Source organism: Anoplolepis gracilipes, chromosome 12, assembly GCF_047496725.1.
Source record: "Anoplolepis gracilipes chromosome 12, ASM4749672v1, whole genome shotgun sequence".
NCBI classification, from domain to species: domain Eukaryota; kingdom Metazoa; phylum Arthropoda; class Insecta; order Hymenoptera; family Formicidae; genus Anoplolepis; species Anoplolepis gracilipes.
The window spans coordinates 62370-67853 of record NC_132981.1 but is presented as its reverse complement, the minus strand read 5'-3'; the positions used below and the strand labels follow the sequence as shown (position 1 = coordinate 67853).

Genomic DNA, 5484 nt, shown 5'->3' with positions numbered 1-5484 from the left:
CTCCCACAAATAATAATAACATTGTAGTTATTTTTACATTTACATTCATATATAAAAAGTAATTATCAAAAAAAAATATTCACATTAATATAGATCCTCTAATTAACCTTAAGATTAATAAAACAAACATCGATAAATTCATTAATTTATCTTCTTTATAATAATAAAATCTTGAATTTTTAAATGAGCCAAAATAAATATAATAAATCAATCGTAAAGAATATGACACAGTAAGAGAAATTGATAAAGTAATTATTATTAATAAAAAAATATTAATATTATTTAAATAGATAATTTCTATAATTAAATCTTTAGAATAAAATCCGGCTAAAAAAGGAATTCCTATTAATGCTAATCTAGAAATATAAAATCTTATTATAGTAAATGGAGTAAACTCATTTAAATTACCACATAATCGAATATCCTGATTATTATTCATTAAATGAATTATAACTCCTGCACACATAAATAATAATGACTTAAAAATTGCATGAGTCAATAGATGAAAAAAGGCTAAAAAATTAAATCTTAAACTTAAAATTATTATCATTAACCCTAATTGACTTAAAGTAGATAAAGCAATAATTTTTTTTAAATCATTTTCAAAATTTGCCATCAACCCAGCTATAAATATAGTAAAAATTGAAATATATAATAAAATTTTCTCAATGCCCCTATTCATTAAATATTTATTAAAACGAATTATTAGATAAACCCCTGCAGTAACCAAAGTTGATGAATGAACCAAGGCTGATACTGGGGTCGGGGCGGCCATAGCTATTGGTAATGAAACAGAAAAAGGAATCTGAGCACTTTTTGTAGCTGCTGCTAAAACAATTATTCTTAAAATTAACTTATAATTTTCCATAAAACTTAAATTCCAACTTCAAAATGTAAATATTAATCCAATTCTTATTAATAACCCAATATCTCCCACTCGATTGCATAAGACTGTCACTATCCCAGAATTATATGATAAATAATTCTGATAATAAATCACTAAACAATAAGAAGTTAATTCTAACCCATCTCACCCAAATAAAATTCTAATTAAATTAGGGCTAATAATCATTAAAATTATTGATAAAACAAATATAATTACTAACTTAATAAACCGATCAATAAATATGTCATCGCCTATATAAATTATTCTATGTAATATAATTATTGAAGAAATTAATATAACTACCCCAATGAACAATGAGACTCAATCAAATAAAATATAAAATTCTACATTAATTGAATTAAAATTAAAAAATAATCATTCCATTATATATCTTAAATTTATTAAATTTAAATATAATCTTATAAAAAAAAATAACATAAAAATAATTATTATAAAAAATGAATAAATTTATAATAATCTAAGATAAATTTTTTTTATATCACTAATTTCACAAATTAATATTTTATTTTAAACTACTTAAATAATGACATTATAATAAAATAAATAAATAATAAACATTACTTATTTATTAATAATTAATATTATCTATATTGACTAATATAACAAAACTAAATTCTATTTAAAAAAATTAATGTAAAAAACTTAAATTTAAAATTATTAAAATTAAAGGAATTAAATGAATCAAAATAATCATATAATCTTTTATATAAATAAATTGTTGAAAATTTTTCTTTAAAATAATTAAATCCATGCTGAATATATGAATATAAATATAATGAATAAGCACTCCTAAAAAAACAAATCATTATTATATAAATAATAACAGATATCTCTCATCTAATTAAAACTCTAATTATAAAAATCTCTCTAAAAAAATTTAAAGAAAAAGGAAAAGAAAAGTTAGCAGCACATAATAAAAATCATCAAATTCTTAAAGACGGAAAAATATTTAATATTCCTTTATTTAAAAAAATCAACCGATTCCCTGATCGCTCATAATATAAATTCACTATAAAAAATAAACCTGATGAACATAGGCCATGAGAAATTATTAAAATATAAGCACTAATAAATCCTAATTTTATTATTGTTAATATTGAACATATTATTACATTTATATGTACAACAGAAGAATAAGCCACCAAACTTTTTATATCAATTTCAACTAAACATAAAATACCAATAAACAACCTTCCTACAATCCCAACTCTAAAAATTACATACCTATACTTATTCCTTTGAAAAATAAATATTATAATAAAACGTAATAAACCATACCCCCCTAATTTCAATAAAACAGCAGCTAAAATTATTGACCCATAAACAGGCGCTTCAACATGGGCCTTAGGCAACCAAACATGAAAAATAAAAATTGGTAGCTTAATAAAAAATGCTATAAAATAAACTAAATAATCTCAAAATCCTATATTAATTATTATATTTTTTATCAATAAATTAAAATCAAATGTTATATTATGCTTATAAATTTCAAATAAATAAATTAATAAAGGCAAAGAAATAAATATTGTATATATTAATAAATAATAAGATGCAGAGGTTCGTTCAAAATTTAACCCTCAATAAATAATGACAATAAACATAGGAATTAATCTTAACTCACAAACATTAAATAAAATAATATTAAATTTATAGAAGAAAAATAAATAATTAAAATTAATAATATAATTTCAAATATTAACAATTTTTTCTCATAATTTATTTTAATTAGCCTACCACTCCTCTCCTCCAACTGAATAACTATTTTTATTAAAGCTAAAATTCAAAATCTTAAAGCTAATAAAAAAAATGAATAAAAATCAAACCCTATAAATATTCTCACCCTAATTCAAATATCATCTTTAAATATAAATTTAAATAAAAATAAAAATCTAAAAATAAAACATGAATTATAAAAAAATATAATTTTTTTATTTTTTATTAATAAAATTATAAAAAAAAATAAAAATTTTATCATATTAATTCAAAAAAAATAAATAATAGAATAATTTAATTATACTATAGTTTATACTAAAACATTAATTTTGTAAATTAAAAATATTTATTATAATAAATTTGTGTAAAATTATAAAATATTTTAATATAAAATATTAAATAAATTTTTAATTTTTTAATTAAAACTTATTAATATTAAATAAATAATATAATTCATTCCCATGAAAACGAACAATAATTACCAATAATGTTAATCCCAAAACTCCTTCACACACACTAAAAACTAAATGATAAATTATAAAAATCTCCAAATTAAATATCCTAAAAATCATAAATATAATTATTGATAAAATTAATACTATTAATTCAATTATTATTAAAATAATTAATATAAATTTATATATAAAAATTAATAATAATAAAATAATTATATATATATATGTATAAATTAATAAATCAATATAAATAATTATATAATTATTTTATTATATAATTCAAAAAATAAATCTATTTATGCCATTAATCTCCAAAATTAATATTCTTTTTCTAAACTATTTTTTGAAATTAATTAAATTTTCATTGATTTTTACCAATATATTCAATTTAATTAAACTTTAATTTTTTCAACCTCTCTTATATATGAATAAAGAATTACTTACTTTTACTATTTTAATTTTTTAAATATTTTTTATTATTTTATTTTTACTAGCTACTAATAACAGCTCTATCCACCCTATCTGAATAATTATCTCTATTTTAATTTTTAGAATATTTATTTGCATAAATCTTTCAGTCTGACAATCTAATTATATTTATTCTATTATATTATTCTTAATTATAATTAGAGGCTTATTAATTATTTTTCTTTATTTTGCAAGATTAATCTCAAATGATCAAAATAAACTTAATAATTACAACCCCTATTTACTTATATTATTCATTTTAAATTGATTATTATTAATTAGATATATATATTTCAATTTACCTTGACCTAACTTATTAAAAAATAAATTTAATTATAGTGATTCAATAATAATCTTAAAATTTAATGAAATAAATTATCAAAATATTATTAACCTTTATGAATACCCATATAATAATATAACTATTAGCTCAATATTTTATCTACTAATTTCATTATTTACTATTATCAAAGTTTGTTCTATTAAATTATTCACTATACGTAAAATCAATTAAAAATTTATTTATGAATAAAAACTTAATAATATTTATTAATAACTCTTTACTTAAACTCCCTACACCAATTAATATTTCTTACTGATGAAATTTTGGATCATTATTAGGAATATTCTTATTTATCCAAATTTTAAGGGGCTTTTTTTTATCCATACATTATTGTTCTAATATAAATTATGCTTTTAACAGAATTCACATTATTCAAAATGTAAAATTAGGATGATTATTGCATAATATTCACATAAATGGAGCTTCAATATTTTTTATCTGTATATATATTCATATTAGACGAGGATTATACTATAATTCTTACAAACTTTTTAATACCTGAATAATTGGAGTAAGAATCTTCTTAATATCCATAGCAACAGCTTTTTTAGGATACGTTTTGCCATGAGGCCAAATATCATTCTGAGGAGCAACAGTTATTACTAATTTAATTTCCACAATCCCCTACATAGGAAATATAATCGTCCAATGAATTTGAGGGGGATTCTCTATTAATAACGCAACTTTAAATCGATTTTACTCTCTTCATTTTATTATACCCTTCCTCTCTCTAATTATATTAATAATTATTTTACATTTATTTTTCTTACATAATACAGGATCTTCTAATCCTTTAGAAACTAATAGAAATCTCTATAAAATTCCATTTCATATTTACTTCACGATAAAAGATAATATTACTTTTATAATTTTCATCATAATTTTTTGAATTATTAATCTAGAATATCCATATATATTTAGGGATCCTGATAACTTTCTTCTCGCAAATCCTATAATTACACCTATTCATATTCAACCTGAATGATACTTTCTCTTTGCTTATGCTATTCTTCGATCAATCCCTAATAAACTAGGGGGGGTTATTGCCCTATTAATATCAATTTTAATCTTATACACCCTTCCTCTTTTAACCCCTAAATTCAATTCATTAATAATTTATCCTATTAACCAGCTATTATATTGAATTTTTTTAAACACATTTAGTCTCCTTACTTGGGCAGGAGCCCAAGTAATTGAATATCCATTTATTAGAATTAGTCAAATTTTATCAGTTATTTATTTTCTTTATTTTATTCTTATATCTATCATAATAAAAATCTGAGATATTATTTTATTAAATTAAAAATTTATTTTTATTATTTATATTTAACTATTAACCAATAAAAAAATTATAAATTCATAAGTTAATGATCTTGATTAATAAGTTTATGTTTTGAAAACATAATAAAGAAATTCAAAATTTTCTATTAACTTCCAAATTACTTATTTTTAATCTCACACACACCACACAACTTAAGCCCACTTTATCTCTATTCTATAATAAAACAATAACTATTATGAATTTTATTCTTAAAATTAAAACTAAATATATTAAAATAATAGGCAAAATAATTTTTCAACATAAATATATTAATTCA

The 5484-nt window shown here is 19.1% G+C and overlaps 1 pseudogene; it reads left to right on the top strand.

The window, feature by feature from the left end:
- The first annotated feature begins 4067 nt into the window (after nucleotides 1–4067).
- Nucleotides 4068–5168, top strand: LOC140671928 (cytochrome b-like; annotated as a pseudogene).
- The last annotated feature ends 316 nt before the right edge of the window (nucleotides 5169–5484 follow it).